The following is a 20,370-nucleotide window of genomic DNA, read 5'->3' as shown; positions in this document are numbered from 1 at the left end:
ATAATTTAAATGCGTTGTGCAAAAATAATTTAGCAATTAAAAAATGCATAAATAAGACAATGTACTACTTATCTTTAACAATATAGCTACAAAAGAGATTGTAAAATGCTTTAGTTCATCGGATCCTGCCTAATCATTCCCTGGTATTTTGTTTTCATACACTAGAGGGCGCTGTGAGCCACTGGATTCAGGAGCAGCGCTGATTCTCACAGCTCTTGCCGGGTGCAGTGGCGCGTGCCTGTAGTCCAAGCTACTGGGAGGCTGAGGCTGGTGGATCTCTTGAGCTCGGGGGTTCTGGACTGCAGTGGACTATGTCGATTGGGTGTCCGCGCTAAGTTCGGTATCGATATGGTGTTCCTGGGGGAGCCCGGGACCACCAGGTCGCCTAAGGAGGGGTGAACCGGCCCAGGTCGGAGACGAAGCAGGTCAAAGTCCCCGTGTCGATCAGTAGTGGGATCGTGCCTGGGAATAGACACTGCAGTGCTGCCTGAGCGATACAGTGAGACCCATTCTTTTGTGTGAACAGTTATTCTGTGAAATCTAATAAATAACAGCAACAACAAATGAACATAAAATAAAGCCCTTAATGGCCAAATAAAACTGTCCAATCCAGTCTTCATTTATTATAATAAAGTACATTTTTTCTATATGGCTTCCCTGTTAGATACATTTACACCAATGCCTTATATTTTTTAATGTATCACAAATGGAGTTTAGATGTCCGTATTTTACAAATAGCCTATTAAAGATATTTAATGATCAAACTGCTGAAAATCTATATATAAAGCAAACGATTGATTTGTTAAACTAAGATCACTTTATTTAATTTTTAAAGTTACCAATTAGAATAGATTAAGATAAATATGCTAGTGGATAAAAAAAAAAAAAAACTCAGGCTAGGGCCTACATGTGGTTAGATAGCTATAATCTAAATGTATTGTGCAAAAATAATTTAGCAATTAAAAATGCATAAATAAGACAATGTACTACTTACCTTTAACAATATAGCTACCAAAGAGATTGTAAAATGCTTTAGTTCATCGGATCCTGCCTAATCATTCCCTGGTATTTTGTTTTCATACACTAGAGGGCGCTGTGAGCCACTGGATTCAGTAGCAGCGCTGATTCTCACAGCTCTCGCCGGGTGCAGTGGCGCGCGCCTGTAGTCCAAGCTACTGGGAGGTTGAGGCTGGTGGATTGCTTGAGCTCAGGGGTTCTGGACTGCAGTGGACTATGTCGATCGGGTGTCCGTGCTAAGTTCGGTATCGATATGGTGCTTCTGGGGGAGCCCGGGACCACCAGGTCGCCTAAGGAGGGGTGAACCGGCCCAGGTCGGAGACGAAGCAGGTCAAAGTCCCCGTGTCGATCAGTAGTGGGATCGCGCCTGTGAATAGACTCTGCAGTGCAGCCTGAGCGATACAGCGAGACTCGGTCTTTTGTGTGAACAGTTATTCCGTGGAATCTAATAAACAGCAGCAACAACAAATGAACACAAAATAAAGCCACTAATGGCCAAATAAAACTTTCCAATCCAGTCTTCATTTATCATAATAAAGTAAATTTTTTCTATATGGCTTCCCTGTTAGATACATTTACACCAATGCCTTATATTTTTGTAATGTCTCACAAATGTAATTTAGTTGTCCGTATTTTAAAAATAGCCTATAATACATATTTAATGATCAAATAGCTGAAAATCTATAGATAAAGCAAATGATTGATTTGTTAAGCTAAGATCACTTCTTTTTATTTTTAAAGTTACCAATTAGAATAGATTAAGAGAAATAGGCTAGTTGCTAAAAAAAAATACAAAAAAATAAAAACTCAGGCTAGGGCCTATATGTGGTTACACAGCTCAAGCCGATCTCACGACCAATCGTACGAATTCGAGGAATGATTAAAAAGTGGGTAATTCGTAAGAATTCTTACGACCTCACTCGTACGAATTAGTACGATTTTGCTAAATCGTACATATTTTACGAATTGGCCAATTCGTATGAATTCGTACGAATGACCTGACCCTTACCCCGCCCCTAAACCTAACCATCACGTGGGTTTAGACAAATCGTACGAATTCGTATGAGTGAGGTTGTACGAATTAGTACGAATTAGCCACTTTTTAATCATTCGTCGAATTCGTACGAATTGGCCGTGAGATAGCGTAGGACAGCTATAATTTAAATACGTTGTGCAAAAATAATTTAGCAATTAAAAAATGCATAAATAAGACAATGTACTACTTATCTTTAACAATATAGCTACCAAAGAGATTGTAAAATGCTTTAGTTCATCGGATCCTGCCTAATCATTCCCTGGTATTTTGTTTTCATACACTAGAGGGCGCTGTGAGCCACTGGATTCAGGAGCAGCGCTGATTCTCACAGCTCTCGCCAGGTGCAGTGGCGCGTGCCTGTAGTCCAAGCTACTGGGAGGCTGAGGCTGGTGGATCTCTTGAGCTCAGGGGTTCTGTACTGCAGTGGACTATGTCGATTGGGTGTCCGCGCTAAGTTCGGTATCGATATGGTGTTCCTGGGGGAGCCCGGGACCACCAGGTCGCCTAAGGAGGGGTGAACCGGCCCAGGTCGGAGACGAAGCAGGTCAAAATCCCCGTGGCGATCAGTAGTGGGATCGTGCCTGTGAATAGACACTGCAGTGCTGCCTGAGCGATACAGTGAGACCCATTCTTTTGTCTGAACAGTTATTCTGTGAAATCTAATAAATAACAGCAACAACAAATTAACATAAAATAAAGCCCTTAATGGCCAAATAAAACTGTCCAATCCAGTCTTCATTTATTATAATAAAGTACATTTTTTCTATATGGCTTCCCTGTTAGATACATTTACACCAATGCCTTATATTTTTTAATGTATCACAAATGTAGTTTAGATGTCCGTATTTTACAAATAGCCTATTAAAGATATTTAATGATCAAACTGCTGAAAATCTATATATAAAGCAAACGATTGATTTGTTAAACTAAGATCACTTTATTTAATTTTTAAAGTTACCAATTAGAATAGATTAAGATAAATATGCTAGTGGATAAAAAAAAAAACTCAGGCTAGGGCCTACATGTGGTTAGATAGCTATAATTTAAATGTATTGTGCAAAAATAATTTAGCAATTAAAAAATGCATAAATAAGACAATGTACTACTTACCTTTAACAATATAGCTACCAAAGAGATTGTAAAATGCTTTAGTTCATCGGATCCTGCCTAATCATTCCCTGGTATTTTGTTTTCATACACTAGAGGGCGCTGTGAGCCACTGGATTCAGTAGCAGCGCTGATTCTCACAGCTCTCGCCGGGTGCAGTGGCGCGCGCCTGTAGTCCAAGCTACTGGGAGGCTGAGGCTGGTGGATTGCTTGAGCTCAGGGGTTCTGGACTGCAGTGGACTATGTCGATCGGGTGTCCGTGCTAAGTTCGGTATCGATATGGTGCTTCTGGGGGAGCCCGGGACCACCAGGTCGCCTAAGGAGGGGTGAACCGGCCCAGGTCGGAGACGAAGCAGGTCAAAGTCCCCGTGTCGATCAGTAGTGGGATCGCGCCTGTGAATAGACTCTGCAGTGCAGTCTGAGCGATACAGTGAGACCCATTCTTTTGTGTGAACAGTTATTCTGTGAAATCTAATAAATAACAGCAACAACAAATGAACATAAAATAAAGCCCTTAATGGCCAAATAAAACTGTCCAATCCAGTCTTCATTTATTATAATAAAGTACATTTTTTCTATATGGCTTCCCTGTTAGATACATTTACACCAATGCCTTATATTTTTTAATGTATCACAAATGTAGTTTAGATGTCCGTATTTTACAAATAGCCTATTAAAGATATTTAATGATCAAACTGCTGAAAATCTATATATAAAGCAAACGATTGATTTGTTAAACTAAGATCACTTTATTTAATTTTTAAAGTTACCAATTAGAATAGATTAAGATAAATATGCTAGTGGATAAAAAAAAAAAAAAAAACTCAGGCTAGGGCCTACATGTGGTTAGATAGCTATAATCTAAATGTATTGTGCAAAAATAATTTAGCAATTAAAAAATGCATAAATAAGACAATGTACTACTTACCTTTAACAATATAGCCACCAAAGAGATTGTAAAATGCTTTAGTTCATCGGATCCTGCCTAATCATTCCCTGGTATTTTGTTTTCATACACTAGAGGGCGCTGTGAGCCACTGGATTCAGTAGCAGCGCTGATTCTCACAGCTCTCGCCGGGTGCAGTGGCGCGCGCCTGTAGTCCAAGCTACTGGGAGGTTGAGGGTGGTGGATTGCTTGAGCTCAGGGGTTCTGGACTGCAGTGGACTATGTCGATCGGGTGTCCGTGCTAAGTTCGGTATCGATATGGTGCTTCTGGGGGAGCCCGGGACCACCAGGTCGCCTAAGGAGGGGTGAACCGGCCCAGGTCGGAGACGAAGCAGGTCAAAGTCCCCGTGTCGATCAGTAGTGGGATCGCGCCTGTGAATAGACTCTGCAGTGCAGCCTGAGCGATACAGCGAGACTCGGTCTTTTGTGTGAACAGTTATTCTGTGGAATCTAATAAACAGCAGCAACAACAAATGAACACAAAATAAAGCCACTAATGGCCAAATAAAACTTTCCAATCCAGTCTTCATTTATCATAATAAAGTAATTTTTTTCTATATGGCTTCCCTGTTAGATACATTTACACCAATGCCTTATATTTTTGTAATGTCTCACAAATGTAATTTAGTTGTCCGTATTTTAAAAATAGCCTATAATACATATTTAATGATCAAATAGCTGAAAATCTATAGATAAAGCAAATGATTGATTTGTTAAGCTAAGATCACTTCTTTTTATTTTTAAAGTTACCAATTAGAATAGATTAAGAGAAATAGGCTAGTTGCTAAAAAAAAATACAAAAAAATAAAAACTCAGGCTAGGGCCTATATGTGGTTACACAGCTCAAGCCGATCTCACGACCAATCGTACGAATTCGAGGAATGATTAAAAAGTGGGTAATTCGTAAGAATTCTTACGACCTCACTCGTACGAATTAGTACGATTTTGCTAAATCGTACATATTTTACGAATTGGCCAATTCGTATAAATTCGTACGAATGACCTGACCCTTACCCCGCCCCTAAACCTAACCATCACGTGGGTTTAGACAAATCGTACGAATTCGTATGAGTGAGGTTGTACGAATTAGTACGAATTAGCCACTTTTTAATCATTCGTCGAATTCATACGAATTGGTCGTGAGATAGCGTAGGACAGCTATAATTTAAATGCGTTGTGCAAAAATAATTTAGCAATTAAAAAATGCATAAATAAGACAATGTACTACTTATCTTTAACAATATAGCTACAAAAGAGATTGTAAAATGCTTTAGTTCATCGGATCCTGCCTAATCATTCCCTGGTATTTTGTTTTCATACACTAGAGGGCGCTGTGAGCCACTGGATTCAGGAGCAGCGCTGATTCTCACAGCTCTTGCCGGGTGCAGTGGCGCGTGCCTGTAGTCCAAGCTACTGGGAGGCTGAGGCTGGTGGATCTCTTGAGCTCGGGGGTTCTGGACTGCAGTGGACTATGTCGATTGGGTGTCCGCGCTAAGTTCGGTATCGATATGGTGTTCCTGGGGGAGCCCGGGACCACCAGGTCGCCTAAGGAGGGGTGAACCGGCCCAGGTCGGAGACGAAGCAGGTCAAAGTCCCCGTGTCGATCAGTAGTGGGATCGTGCCTGGGAATAGACACTGCAGTGCTGCCTGAGCGATACAGTGAGACCCATTCTTTTGTGTGAACAGTTATTCTGTGAAATCTAATAAATAACAGCAACAACAAATGAACATAAAATAAAGCCCTTAATGGCCAAATAAAACTGTCCAATCCAGTCTTCATTTATTATAATAAAGTACATTTTTTCTATATGGCTTCCCTGTTAGATACATTTACACCAATGCCTTATATTTTTTAATGTATCACAAATGTAGTTTAGATGTCCGTATTTTACAAATAGCCTATTAAAGATATTTAATGATCAAACTGCTGAAAATCTATATATAAAGCAAACGATTGATTTGTTAAACTAAGATCACTTTATTTAATTTTTAAAGTTACCAATTAGAATAGATTAAGATAAATATGCTAGTGGATAAAAAAAAAAAAAAACTCAGGCTAGGGCCTACATGTGGTTAGATAGCTATAATCTAAATGTATTGTGCAAAAATAATTTAGCAATTAAAAATGCATAAATAAGACAATGTACTACTTACCTTTAACAATATAGCTACCAAAGAGATTGTAAAATGCTTTAGTTCATCGGATCCTGCCTAATCATTCCCTGGTATTTTGTTTTCATACACTAGAGGGCGCTGTGAGCCACTGGATTCAGTAGCAGCGCTGATTCTCACAGCTCTCGCCGGGTGCAGTGGCGCGCGCCTGTAGTCCAAGCTACTGGGAGGTTGAGGCTGGTGGATTGCTTGAGCTCAGGGGTTCTGGACTGCAGTGGACTATGTCGATCGGGTGTCCGTGCTAAGTTCGGTATCGATATGGTGCTTCTGGGGGAGCCCGGGACCACCAGGTCGCCTAAGGAGGGGTGAACCGGCCCAGGTCGGAGACGAAGCAGGTCAAAGTCCCCGTGTCGATCAGTAGTGGGATCGCGCCTGTGAATAGACTCTGCAGTGCAGCCTGAGCGATACAGCGAGACTCGGTCTTTTGTGTGAACAGTTATTCCGTGGAATCTAATAAACAGCAGCAACAACAAATGAACACAAAATAAAGCCACTAATGGCCAAATAAAACTTTCCAATCCAGTCTTCATTTATCATAATAAAGTAAATTTTTTCTATATGGCTTCCCTGTTAGATACATTTACACCAATGCCTTATATTTTTGTAATGTCTCACAAATGTAATTTAGTTGTCCGTATTTTAAAAATAGCCTATAATACATATTTAATGATCAAATAGCTGAAAATCTATAGATAAAGCAAATGATTGATTTGTTAAGCTAAGATCACTTCTTTTTATTTTTAAAGTTACCAATTAGAATAGATTAAGAGAAATAGGCTAGTTGCTAAAAAAAAATACAAAAAAATAAAAACTCAGGCTAGGGCCTATATGTGGTTACACAGCTCAAGCCGATCTCACGACCAATCGTACGAATTCGAGGAAAGATTGAAAAGTGGGTAATTCGTAAGAATTCTTACGACCTCACTCGTACGAATTAGTATGATTTTGCTAAATCGTACATATTTTACGAATTGGCCAATTCGTATAAATTCGTACGAATGACCTGACCCTTACCCCGCCCCTAAACCTAACCATCACGTGGGTTTAGACAAATCGTACGAATTCGTATGAGTGAGGTTGTACGAATTAGTACGAATTAGCCACTTTTTAATCATTCGTCGAATTCGTACGAATTGGTCGTGAGATAGCGTAGGACAGCTATAATTTAAATGCGTTGTGCAAAAATAATTTAGCAATTAAAAAATGCATAAATAAGACAATGTACTACTTATCTTTAACAATATAGCTACCAAAGAGATTGTAAAATGCTTTAGTTCATCGGATCCTGCCTAATCATTCCCTGGTATTTTGTTTTCATACACTAGAGGGCGCTGTGAGCCACTGGATTCAGGAGCAGCGCTGATTCTCACAGCTCTCGCCAGGTGCAGTGGCGCGTGCCTGTAGTCCAAGCTACTGGGAGGCTGAGGCTGGTGGATCTCTTGAGCTCAGGGGTTCTGGACTGCAGTGGACTATGTCGATTGGGTGTCCGCGCTAAGTTCGGTATCGATATGGTGTTCCTGGGGGAGCCCGGGACCACCAGGTCGCCTAAGGAGGGGTGAACCGGCCCAGGTCGGAGACGAAGCAGGTCAAAATCCCCGTGGCGATCAGTAGTGGGATCGTGCCTGTGAATAGACACTGCAGTGCTGCCTGAGCGATACAGTGAGACCCATTCTTTTGTCTGAACAGTTATTCTGTGAAATCTAATAAATAACAGCAACAACAAATTAACATAAAATAAAGCCCTTAATGGCCAAATAAAACTGTCCAATCCAGTCTTCATTTATTATAATAAAGTACATTTTTTCTATATGGCTTCCCTGTTAGATACATTTACACCAATGCCTTATATTTTTTAATGTATCACAAATGTAGTTTAGATGTCCGTATTTTACAAATAGCCTATTAAAGATATTTAATGATCAAACTGCTGAAAATCTATATATAAAGCAAACAATTGATTTGTTAAACTAAGATCACTTTATTTAATTTTTAAAGTTACCAATTAGAATAGATTAAGATAAATATGCTAGTGGATAAAAAAAAAAAACTCAGGCTAGGGCCTACATGTGGTTAGATAGCTATAATTTAAATGTATTGTGCAAAAATAATTTAGCAATTAAAAAATGCATAAATAAGACAATGTACTACTTACCTTTAACAATATAGCTACCAAAGAGATTGTAAAATGCTTTAGTTCATCGGATCCTGCCTAATCATTCCCTGGTATTTTGTTTTCATACACTAGAGGGCGCTGTGAGCCACTGGATTCAGTAGCAGCGCTGATTCTCACAGCTCTCGCCGGGTGCAGTGGCGCGCGCCTGTAGTCCAAGCTACTGGGAGGCTGAGGCTGGTGGATTGCTTGAGCTCAGGGGTTCTGGACTGCAGTGGACTATGTCGATCGGGTGTCCGTGCTAAGTTCGGTATCGATATGGTGCTTCTGGGGGAGCCCGGGACCACCAGGTCGCCTAAGGAGGGGTGAACCGGCCCAGGTCGGAGACGAAGCAGGTCAAAGTCCCCGTGTCGATCAGTAGTGGGATCGCGCCGGTGAATAGACTCTGCAGTGCAGCCTGAGCGATACAGTGAGACCCATTCTTTTGTGTGAACAGTTATTCTGTGAAATCTAATAAATAACAGCAACAACAAATGAACATAAAATAAAGCCCTTAATGGCCAAATAAAACTGTCCAATCCAGTCTTCATTTATTATAATAAAGTACATTTTTTCTATATGGCTTCCCTGTTAGATACATTTACACCAATGCCTTATATTTTTTAATGTATCACAAATGTAGTTTAGATGTCCGTATTTTACAAATAGCCTATTAAAGATATTTAATGATCAAACTGCTGAAAATCTATATATAAAGCAAACGATTGATTTGTTAAACTAAGATCACTTTATTTAATTTTTAAAGTTACCAATTAGAATAGATTAAGATAAATATGCTAGTGGATAATAATAAAAAAAAAAAAACTCAGGCTAGGGCCTACATGTGGTTAGATAGCTATAATCTAAATGTATTGTGCAAAAATAATTTAGCAATTAAAAAATGCATAAATAAGACAATGTACTACTTACCTTTAACAATATAGCTACCAAAGAGATTGTAAAATGCTTTAGTTCATCGGATCCTGCCTAATCATTCCCTGGTATTTTGTTTTCATACACTAGAGGGCGCTGTGAGCCACTGGATTCAGTAGCAGCGCTGATTCTCACAGCTCTTGCCGGGTGCAGTGGCGCGCGCCTGTAGTCCAAGCTACTGGGAGGTTGAGGGTGGTGGATTGCTTGAGCTCAGGTGTTCTGGACTGCAGTGGACTATGTCGATCGGGTGTCCGTGCTAAGTTCGGTATCGATATGGTGCTTCTGGGGGAGCCCGGGACCACCAGGTCGCCTAAGGAGGGGTGAACCGGCCCAGGTCGGAGACGAAGCAGGTCAAAGTCCCCGTGTCGATCAGTAGTGGGATCGCGCCTGTGAATAGACTCTGCAGTGCAGCCTGAGCGATACAGCGAGACTCGGTCTTTTGTGTGAACAGTTATTCTGTGGAATCTAATAAACAGCAGCAACAACAAATGAACACAAAATAAAGCCACTAATGGCCAAATAAAACTTTCCAATCCAGTCTTCATTTATCATAATAAAGTAAATTTTTTCTATATGGCTTCCCTGTTAGATACATTTACACCAATGCCTTATATTTTTGTAATGTCTCACAAATGTAATTTAGTTGTCCGTATTTTAAAAATAGCCTATAATACATATTTAATGATCAAATAGCTGAAAATCTATAGATAAAGCAAATGATTGATTTGTTAAGCTAAGATCACTTCTTTTTATTTTTAAAGTTACCAATTAGAATAGATTAAGAGAAATAGGCTAGTTGCTAAAAAAAAATACAAAAAAATAAAAACTCAGGCTAGGGCCTATATGTGGTTACACAGCTCAAGCCGATCTCACGACCAATCGTACGAATTCGAGGAATGATTAAAAAGTGGGTAATTCGTAAGAATTCTTACGACCTCACTCGTACGAATTAGTACGATTTTGCTAAATCGTACATATTTTACGAATTGGCCAATTCGTATAAATTCGTACGAATGACCTGACCCTTACCCCGCCCCTAAACCTAACCATCACGTGGGTTTAGACAAATCGTACGAATTCGTATGAGTGAGGTTGTACGAATTAGTACGAATTAGCCACTTTTTAATCATTCGTCGAATTCATACGAATTGGTCGTGAGATAGCGTAGGACAGCTATAATTTAAATGCGTTGTGCAAAAATAATTTAGCAATTAAAAAATGCATAAATAAGACAATGTACTACTTATCTTTAACAATATAGCTACAAAAGAGATTGTAAAATGCTTTAGTTCATCGGATCCTGCCTAATCATTCCCTGGTATTTTGTTTTCATACACTAGAGGGCGCTGTGAGCCACTGGATTCAGGAGCAGCGCTGATTCTCACAGCTCTTGCCGGGTGCAGTGGCGCGTGCCTGTAGTCCAAGCTACTGGGAGGCTGAGGCTGGTGGATCTCTTGAGCTCGGGGGTTCTGGACTGCAGTGGACTATGTCGATTGGGTGTCCGCGCTAAGTTCGGTATCGATATGGTGTTCCTGGGGGAGCCCGGGACCACCAGGTCGCCTAAGGAGGGGTGAACCGGCCCAGGTCGGAGACGAAGCAGGTCAAAGTCCCCGTGTCGATCAGTAGTGGGATCGTGCCTGGGAATAGACACTGCAGTGCTGCCTGAGCGATACAGTGAGACCCATTCTTTTGTGTGAACAGTTATTCTGTGAAATCTAATAAATAACAGCAACAACAAATGAACATAAAATAAAGCCCTTAATGGCCAAATAAAACTGTCCAATCCAGTCTTCATTTATTATAATAAAGTACATTTTTTCTATATGGCTTCCCTGTTAGATACATTTACACCAATGCCTTATATTTTTTAATGTATCACAAATGTAGTTTAGATGTCCGTATTTTACAAATAGCCTATTAAAGATATTTAATGATCAAACTGCTGAAAATCTATATATAAAGCAAACGATTGATTTGTTAAACTAAGATCACTTTATTTAATTTTTAAAGTTACCAATTAGAATAGATTAAGATAAATATGCTAGTGGATAAAAAAAAAAAAAAAACTCAGGCTAGGGCCTACATGTGGTTAGATAGCTATAATCTAAATGTATTGTGCAAAAATAATTTAGCAATTAAAAATGCATAAATAAGACAATGTACTACTTACCTTTAACAATATAGCTACCAAAGAGATTGTAAAATGCTTTAGTTCATCGGATCCTGCCTAATCATTCCCTGGTATTTTGTTTTCATACACTAGAGGGCGCTGTGAGCCACTGGATTCAGTAGCAGCGCTGATTCTCACAGCTCTCGCCGGGTGCAGTGGCGCGCGCCTGTAGTCCAAGCTACTGGGAGGTTGAGGCTGGTGGATTGCTTGAGCTCAGGGGTTCTGGACTGCAGTGGACTATGTCGATCGGGTGTCCGTGCTAAGTTCGGTATCGATATGGTGCTTCTGGGGGAGCCCGGGACCACCAGGTCGCCTAAGGAGGGGTGAACCGGCCCAGGTCGGAGACGAAGCAGGTCAAAGTCCCCGTGTCGATCAGTAGTGGGATCGCGCCTGTGAATAGACTCTGCAGTGCAGCCTGAGCGATACAGCGAGACTCGGTCTTTTGTGTGAACAGTTATTCCGTGGAATCTAATAAACAGCAGCAACAACAAATGAACACAAAATAAAGCCACTAATGGCCAAATAAAACTTTCCAATCCAGTCTTCATTTATCATAATAAAGTAAATTTTTTCTATATGGCTTCCCTGTTAGATACATTTACACCAATGCCTTATATTTTTGTAATGTCTCACAAATGTAATTTAGTTGTCCGTATTTTAAAAATAGCCTATAATACATATTTAATGATCAAACAGCTGAAAATCTATAGATAAAGCAAATGATTGATTTGTTAAGGTAAGATCACTTCATTTTATTTTTAAAGTTACCAATTAGAATAGATTAAGAGAAATAGGCTAGTTGCTAAAAAAAAATACAAAAAAATAAAACTCAGGCTAGGGCCTATATGTGGTTAGACAGCTCAAGCCGATCTCACGACCAATCGTACGAATTCGAGGAATGATTAAAAAGTGGGTAATTCGTAAGAATTCTTACGACCTCACTCGTACGAATTAGTACGATTTTGCTAAATCGTACATATTTTACGAATTGGCCAATTCGTATGAATTCGTACGAATGACCTGACCCTTACCCCGCCCCTAAACCTAACCATCACGTGGGTTTAGACAAATCGTACGAATTCGTATGAGTGAGGTTGTACGAATTAGTACGAATTAGCCACTTTTTAATCATTCGTCGAATTCGTACGAATTGGCCGTGAGATAGCGTAGGACAGCTATAATTTAAATACGTTGTGCAAAAATAATTTAGCAATTAAAAAATGCATAAATAAGACAATGTACTACTTATCTTTAACAATATAGCTACCAAAGAGATTGTAAAATGCTTTAGTTCATCGGATCCTGCCTAATCATTCCCTGGTATTTTGTTTTCATACACTAGAGGGCGCTGTGAGCCACTGGATTCAGGAGCAGCGCTGATTCTCACAGCTCTCGCCAGGTGCAGTGGCGCGTGCCTGTAGTCCAAGCTACTGGGAGGCTGAGGCTGGTGGATCTCTTGAGCTCAGGGGTTCTGTACTGCAGTGGACTATGTCGATTGGGTGTCCGCGCTAAGTTCGGTATCGATATGGTGTTCCTGGGGGAGCCCGGGACCACCAGGTCGCCTAAGGAGGGGTGAACCGGCCCAGGTCGGAGACGAAGCAGGTCAAAATCCCCGTGGCGATCAGTAGTGGGATCGTGCCTGTGAATAGACACTGCAGTGCTGCCTGAGCGATACAGTGAGACCCATTCTTTTGTCTGAACAGTTATTCTGTGAAATCTAATAAATAACAGCAACAACAAATTAACATAAAATAAAGCCCTTAATGGCCAAATAAAACTGTCCAATCCAGTCTTCATTTATTATAATAAAGTACATTTTTTCTATATGGCTTCCCTGTTAGATACATTTACACCAATGCCTTATATTTTTTAATGTATCACAAATGTAGTTTAGATGTCCGTATTTTACAAATAGCCTATTAAAGATATTTAATGATCAAACTGCTGAAAATCTATATATAAAGCAAACGATTGATTTGTTAAACTAAGATCACTTTATTTAATTTTTAAAGTTACCAATTAGAATAGATTAAGATAAATATGCTAGTGGATAAAAAAAAAAAAACTCAGGCTAGGGCCTACATGTGGTTAGATAGCTATAATTTAAATGTATTGTGCAAAAATAATTTAGCAATTAAAAAATGCATAAATAAGACAATGTACTACTTACCTTTAAGAATATAGCTACCAAAGAGATTGTAAAATGCTTTAGTTCATCGGATCCTGCCTAATCATTCCCTGGTATTTTGTTTTCATACACTAGAGGGCGCTGTGAGCCACTGGATTCAGTAGCAGCGCTGATTCTCACAGCTCTCGCCGGGTGCAGTGGCGCGCGCCTGTAGTCCAAGCTACTGGGAGGTTGAGGCTGGTGGATTGCTTGAGCTCAGGGGTTCTGGACTGCAGTGGACTATGTCGATCGGGTGTCCGTGCTAAGTTCGGTATCGATATGGTGCTTCTGGGGGAGCCCGGGACCACCAGGTCGCCTAAGGAGGGGTGAACCGGCCCAGGTCGGAGACGAAGCAGGTCAAAGTCCCCGTGTCGATCAGTAGTGGGATCGCGCCTGTGAATAGACTCTGCAGTGCAGCCTGAGCGATACAGCGAGACTCGGTCTTTTGTGTGAACAGTTATTCTGTGGAATCTAATAAACAGCAGCAACAACAAATGAACACAAAATAAAGCCACTAATGGCCAAATAAAACTTTCCAATCCAGTCTTCATTTATCATAATAAAGTAAATTTTTTCTATATGGCTTCCCTGTTAGATACATTTACACCAATGCCTTATATTTTTGTAATGTCTCACAAATGTAATTTAGTTGTCCGTATTTTAAAAATAGCCTATAATACATATTTAATGATCAAATAGCTGAAAATCTATAGATAAAGCAAATGATTGATTTGTTAAGCTAAGATCACTTCTTTTTATTTTTAAAGTTACCAATTAGAATAGATTAAGAGAAATAGGCTAGTTGCTAAAAAAAAATACAAAAAAATAAAAACTCAGGCTAGGGCCTATATGTGGTTACACAGCTCAAGCCGATCTCACGACCAATCGTACGAATTCGAGGAAAGATTGAAAAGTGGGTAATTCGTAAGAATTCTTACGACCTCACTCGTACGAATTAGTATGATTTTGCTAAATCGTACATATTTTACGAATTGGCCAATTCGTATAAATTCGTACGAATGACCTGACCCTTACCCCGCCCCTAAACCTAACCATCACGTGGGTTTAGACAAATCGTACGAATTCGTATGAGTGAGGTTGTACGAATTAGTACGAATTAGCCACTTTTTAATTATTCGTCGAATTCGTACGAAATTGGTCGTGAGATAGCGTAGGACAGCTATAATTTAAATGCGTTGTGCAAAAATAATTTAGCAATTAAAAAATGCATAAATAAGACAATGTACTACTTATCTTTAACAATATAGCTACCAAAGAGATTGTAAAATGCTTTAGTTCATCGGATCCTGCCTAATCATTCCCTGGTATTTTGTTTTCATACACTAGAGGGCGCTGTGAGCCACTGGATTCAGGAGCAGCGCTGATTCTCACAGCTCTCGCCAGGTGCAGTGGCGCGTGCCTGTAGTCCAAGCTACTGGGAGGCTGAGGCTGGTGGATCTCTTGAGCTCAGGGGTTCTGTACTGCAGTGGACTATGGCGATTGGGTGTCCGCGCTAAGTTCGGTATCGATATGGTGTTCCTGGGGGAGCCCGGGACCACCAGGTCGCCTAAGGAGGGGTGAACCGGCCCAGGTCGGAGACGAAGCAGGTCAAAATCCCCGTGGCGATCAGTAGTGGGATCGTGCCTGTGAATAGACACTGCAGTGCTGCCTGAGCGATACAGTGAGACCCATTCTTTTGTCTGAACAGTTATTCTGTGAAATCTAATAAATAACAGCAACAACAAATTAACATAAAATAAAGCCCTTAATGGCCAAATAAAACTGTCCAATCCAGTCTTCATTTATTATAATAAAGTACATTTTTTCTATATGGCTTCCCTGTTAGATACATTTACACCAATGCCTTATATTTTTTAATGTATCACAAATGTAGTTTAGATGTCCGTATTTTACAAATAGCCTATTAAAGATATTTAATGATCAAACTGCTGAAAATCTATATATAAAGCAAACGATTGATTTGTTAAACTAAGATCACTTTATTTAATTTTTAAAGTTACCAATTAGAATAGATTAAGATAAATATGCTAGTGGATAAAAAAAAAAAAAAACTCAGGCTAGGGCCTACATGTGGTTAGATAGCTATAATTTAAATGTATTGTGCAAAAATAATTTAGCAATTAAAAAATGCATAAATAAGACAATGTACTACTTACCTTTAACAATATAGCTACCAAAGAGATTGTAAAATGCTTTAGTTCATCGGATCCTGCCTAATCATTCCCTGGTATTTTGTTTTCATACACTAGAGGGCGCTGTGAGCCACTGGATTCAGTAGCAGCGCTGATTCTCACAGCTCTCGCCGGGTGCAGTGGCGCGCGCCTGTAGTCCAAGCTACTGGGAGGTTGAGGCTGGTGGATTGCTTGAGCTCAGGGGTTCTGGACTGCAGTGGACTATGTCGATCGGGTGTCCGTGCTAAGTTCGGTATCGATATGGTGCTTCTGGGGGAGCCCGGGACCACCAGGTCGCCTAAGGAGGGGTGAACCGGCCCAGGTCGGAGACGAAGCAGGTCAAAGTCCCGGTGTCGATCAGTAGTGGGATCGCGCCTGTGAATAGACTCTGCAGTGCAGCCTGAGCGATACAGCGAGACTCGGTCTTTTGTGTGAACAGTTATTCCGTGGAATCTAATAAACAGCAGCAACAACAAATGAACACAAAATAAAGCCACTAATGGCCAAATAAAACTTTCCAATCCAGTCTTCATTTATCATAATAAAGTAAATTTTTTCTATATGGCTTCCCTGTTAGATACATTTACACCAATGCCTTATATTTTTGTAATGTCTCACAAATGTAATTTAGTTGTCCGTATTTTAAAAATAGCCTATAATACATATTTAATGATCAAACAGCTGAAAATCTATAGATAAAGCAAATGATTGATTTGTTAAGGTAAGATCACTTCATTTTATTTTTAAAGTTACCAATTAGAATAGATTAAGAGAAATAGGCTAGTTGCTAAAAAAAAATACAAAAAAATAAAACTCAGGCTAGGGCCTATATGTGGTTAGACAGCTCAAGCCGATCTCACGACCAATCGTACGAATTCGAGGAATGATTAAAAAGTGGGTAATTCGTAAGAATTCTTACGACCTCACTCGTACGAATTAGTACGATTTTGCTAAATCGTACATATTTTACGAATTGGCCAATTCGTATGAATTCGTACGAATGACCTGACCCTTACCCCGCCCCTAAACCTAACCATCACGTGGGTTTAGACAAATCGTACGAATTCGTATGAGTGAGGTTGTACGAATGAGGTTGTACGAATTAGTACGAATTAGCCACTTTTTAATCATTCGTCGAATTCGTACGAATTGGCCGTGAGATAGCGTAGGACAGCTATAATTTAAATACGTTGTGCAAAAATAATTTAGCAATTAAAAAATGCATAAATAAGACAATGTACTACTTATCTTTAACAATATAGCTACCAAAGAGATTGTAAAATGCTTTAGTTCATCGGATCCTGCCTAATCATTCCCTGGTATTTTGTTTTCATACACTAGAGGGCGCTGTGAGCCACTGGATTCAGGAGCAGCGCTGATTCTCACAGCTCTCGCCAGGTGCAGTGGCGCGTGCCTGTAGTCCAAGCTACTGGGAGGCTGAGGCTGGTGGATCTCTTGAGCTCAGGGGTTCTGTACTGCAGTGGACTATGTCGATTGGGTGTCCGCGCTAAGTTCGGTATCGATATGGTGTTCCTGGGGGAGCCCGGGACCACCAGGTCGCCTAAGGAGGGGTGAACCGGCCCAGGTCGGAGACGAAGCAGGTCAAAATCCCCGTGGCGATCAGTAGTGGGATCGTGCCTGTGAATAGACACTGCAGTGCTGCCTGAGCGATACAGTGAGACCCATTCTTTTGTCTGAACAGTTATTCTGTGAAATCTAATAAATAACAGCAACAACAAATTAACATAAAATAAAGCCCTTAATGGCCAAATAAAACTGTCCAATCCAGTCTTCATTTATTATAATAAAGTACATTTTTTCTATATGGCTTCCCTGTTAGATACATTTACACCAATGCCTTATATTTTTTAATGTATCACAAATGTAGTTTAGATGTCCGTATTTTACAAATAGCCTATTAAAGATATTTAATGATCAAACTGCTGAAAATCTATATATAAAGCAAACAATTGATTTGTTAAACTAAGATCACTTTATTTAATTTTTAAAGTTACCAATTAGAATAGATTAAGATAAATATGCTAGTGGATAAAAAAAAAAAAAACTCAGGCTAGGGCCTACATGTGGTTAGATAGCTATAATTTAAATGTATTGTGCAAAAATAATTTAGCAATTAAAAAATGCATAAATAAGACAATGTACTACTTACCTTTAACAATATAGCTACCAAAGAGATTGTAAAATGCTTTAGTTCATCGGATCCTGCCTAATCATTCCCTGGTATTTTGTTTTCATACACTAGAGGGCGCTGTGAGCCACTGGATTCAGTAGCAGCGCTGATTCTCACAGCTCTCGCCGGGTGCAGTGGCGCGCGCCTGTAGTCCAAGCTACTGGGAGGCTGAGGCTGGTGGATTGCTTGAGCTCAGGGGTTCTGGACTGCAGTGGACTATGTCGATCGGGTGTCCGTGCTAAGTTCGGTATCGATATGGTGCTTCTGGGGGAGCCCGGGACCACCAGGTCGCCTAAGGAGGGGTGAACCGGCCCAGGTCGGAGACGAAGCAGGTCAAAGTCCCCGTGTCGATCAGTAGTGGGATCGCGCCGGTGAATAGACTCTGCAGTGCAGCCTGAGCGATACAGTGAGACCCATTCTTTTGTGTGAACAGTTATTCTGTGAAATCTAATAAATAACAGCAACAACAAATGAACATAAAATAAAGCCCTTAATGGCCAAATAAAACTGTCCAATCCAGTCTTCATTTATTATAATAAAGTACATTTTTTCTATATGGCTTCCCTGTTAGATACATTTACACCAATGCCTTATATTTTTTAATGTATCACAAATGTAGTTTAGATGTCCGTATTTTACAAATAGCCTATTAAAGATATTTAATGATCAAACTGCTGAAAATCTATATATAAAGCAAACGATTGATTTGTTAAACTAAGATCACTTTATTTAATTTTTAAAGTTACCAATTAGAATAGATTAAGATAAATATGCTAGTGGATAATAATAAAAAAAAAAAACTCAGGCTAGGGCCTACATGTGGTTAGATAGCTATAATCTAAATGTATTGTGCAAAAATAATTTAGCAATTAAAAAATGCATAAATAAGACAATGTACTACTTACCTTTAACAATATAGCTACCAAAGAGATTGTAAAATGCTTTAGTTCATCGGATCCTGCCTAATCATTCCCTGGTATTTTGTTTTCATACACTAGAGGGCGCTGTGAGCCACTGGATTCAGTAGCAGCGCTGATTCTCACAGCTCTTGCCGGGTGCAGTGGCGCGCGCCTGTAGTCCAAGCTACTGGGAGGTTTAGGGTGGTGGATTGCTTGAGCTCAGGTGTTCTGGACTGCAGTGGACTATGTCGATCGGGTGTCCGTGCTAAGTTCGGTATCGATATGGTGCTTCTGGGGGAGCCCGGGACCACCAGGTCGCCTAAGGAGGGGTGAACCGGCCCAGGTCGGAGACGAAGCAGGTCAAAGTCCCCGTGTCGATCAGTAGTGGGATCGCGCCTGTGAATAGACTCTGCAGTGCAGCCTGAGCGATACAGCGAGACTCGGTCTTTTGTGTGAACAGTTATTCTGTGGAATCTAATAAACAGCAGCAACAACAAATGAACACAAAATAAAGCCACTAATGGCCAAATAAAACTTTCCAATCCAGTCTTCATTTATCATAATAAAGTAAATTTTTTCTATATGGCTTCCCTGTTAGATACATTTACACCAATGCCTTATATTTTTGTAATGTCTCACAAATGTAATTTAGTTGTCCGTATTTTAAAAATAGCCTATAATACATATTTAATGATCAAATAGCTGAAAATCTATAGATAAAGCAAATGATTGATTTGTTAAGCTAAGATCACTTCTTTTTATTTTTAAAGTTACCAATTAGAATAGATTAAGAGAAATAGGCTAGTTGCTAAAAAAAAATACAAAAAAATAAAAACTCAGGCTAGGGCCTATATGTGGTTACACAGCTCAAGCCGATCTCACGACCAATCGTACGAATTCGAGGAATGATTAAAAAGTGGGTAATTCGTAAGAATTCTTACGACCTCACTCGTACGAATTAGTACGATTTTGCTAAATCGTACATATTTTACGAATTGGCCAATTCGTATAAATTCGTACGAATGACCTGACCCTTACCCCGCCCCTAAACCTAACCATCACGTGGGTTTAGACAAATCGTACGAATTCGTATGAGTGAGGTTGTACGAATTAGTACGAATTAGCCACTTTTTAATCATTCGTCGAATTCATACGAATTGGTCGTGAGATAGCGTAGGACAGCTATAATTTAAATGCGTTGTGCAAAAATAATTTAGCAATTAAAAAATGCATAAATAAGACAATGTACTACTTATCTTTAACAATATAGCTACAAAAGAGATTGTAAAATGCTTTAGTTCATCGGATCCTGCCTAATCATTCCCTGGTATTTTGTTTTCATACACTAGAGGGCGCTGTGAGCCACTGGATTCAGGAGCAGCGCTGATTCT

The 20,370-nt window shown here is 39.9% G+C and overlaps 19 non-coding genes across 19 annotated transcripts; all 19 read left to right on the top strand.

Moving 5' to 3' along the window:
* Positions 1-217: 217 nt before the first annotated feature.
* LOC148970333 (signal recognition particle RNA) lies at positions 218-516 on the top strand. Its single transcript, XR_016148914.1, has one exon.
* A 623-nt stretch (positions 517-1,139) lies between these two features.
* LOC148970332 (signal recognition particle RNA) lies at positions 1,140-1,438 on the top strand. Its single transcript, XR_016148773.1, has one exon.
* Positions 1,439-2,389: 951 nt separating this feature from the next.
* On the top strand, positions 2,390-2,688 carry LOC148970331 (signal recognition particle RNA). The gene has a single exon (XR_016148950.1).
* Positions 2,689-3,308: 620 nt separating this feature from the next.
* LOC148970330 (signal recognition particle RNA) lies at positions 3,309-3,607 on the top strand. Its single transcript, XR_016148813.1, has one exon.
* Positions 3,608-4,233: 626 nt separating this feature from the next.
* Positions 4,234-4,532, top strand: LOC148970329 (signal recognition particle RNA). Its single transcript, XR_016148865.1, has one exon.
* Positions 4,533-5,483: 951 nt separating this feature from the next.
* LOC148970328 (signal recognition particle RNA) lies at positions 5,484-5,782 on the top strand. Its single transcript, XR_016148913.1, has one exon.
* Positions 5,783-6,405: 623 nt separating this feature from the next.
* LOC148970327 (signal recognition particle RNA) lies at positions 6,406-6,704 on the top strand. The gene has a single exon (XR_016148772.1).
* A 951-nt stretch (positions 6,705-7,655) lies between these two features.
* Positions 7,656-7,954, top strand: LOC148970326 (signal recognition particle RNA). The gene has a single exon (XR_016148971.1).
* A 621-nt stretch (positions 7,955-8,575) lies between these two features.
* LOC148970325 (signal recognition particle RNA) lies at positions 8,576-8,874 on the top strand. Its single transcript, XR_016148834.1, has one exon.
* A 628-nt stretch (positions 8,875-9,502) lies between these two features.
* LOC148970324 (signal recognition particle RNA) lies at positions 9,503-9,801 on the top strand. The gene has a single exon (XR_016148882.1).
* Positions 9,802-10,752: 951 nt separating this feature from the next.
* LOC148970323 (signal recognition particle RNA) lies at positions 10,753-11,051 on the top strand. The gene has a single exon (XR_016148912.1).
* A 624-nt stretch (positions 11,052-11,675) lies between these two features.
* Positions 11,676-11,974, top strand: LOC148970322 (signal recognition particle RNA). The gene has a single exon (XR_016148771.1).
* Positions 11,975-12,924: 950 nt separating this feature from the next.
* On the top strand, positions 12,925-13,223 carry LOC148970321 (signal recognition particle RNA). Its single transcript, XR_016148949.1, has one exon.
* A 622-nt stretch (positions 13,224-13,845) lies between these two features.
* LOC148970320 (signal recognition particle RNA) lies at positions 13,846-14,144 on the top strand. The gene has a single exon (XR_016148770.1).
* Positions 14,145-15,096: 952 nt separating this feature from the next.
* LOC148970319 (signal recognition particle RNA) lies at positions 15,097-15,395 on the top strand. Its single transcript, XR_016148983.1, has one exon.
* Positions 15,396-16,019: 624 nt separating this feature from the next.
* LOC148970318 (signal recognition particle RNA) lies at positions 16,020-16,318 on the top strand. Its single transcript, XR_016148869.1, has one exon.
* Positions 16,319-17,282: 964 nt separating this feature from the next.
* LOC148970317 (signal recognition particle RNA) lies at positions 17,283-17,581 on the top strand. Its single transcript, XR_016148948.1, has one exon.
* A 623-nt stretch (positions 17,582-18,204) lies between these two features.
* On the top strand, positions 18,205-18,503 carry LOC148970316 (signal recognition particle RNA). Its single transcript, XR_016148832.1, has one exon.
* A 627-nt stretch (positions 18,504-19,130) lies between these two features.
* LOC148970315 (signal recognition particle RNA) lies at positions 19,131-19,429 on the top strand. The gene has a single exon (XR_016148885.1).
* Positions 19,430-20,370: the final 941 nt, after the last annotated feature.

The sequence above is a fragment of the Pimephales promelas genome, chromosome 21 (genome assembly GCF_988280905.1).
Source record: "Pimephales promelas chromosome 21, fPimPro1.hap1.1, whole genome shotgun sequence".
In the NCBI taxonomy this organism is placed as follows: Eukaryota; Metazoa; Chordata; class Actinopteri; order Cypriniformes; family Leuciscidae; genus Pimephales; species Pimephales promelas.
Note: the sequence above shows the minus strand (reverse complement) of the source record. Positions and strands in the feature narration are given on the sequence as shown.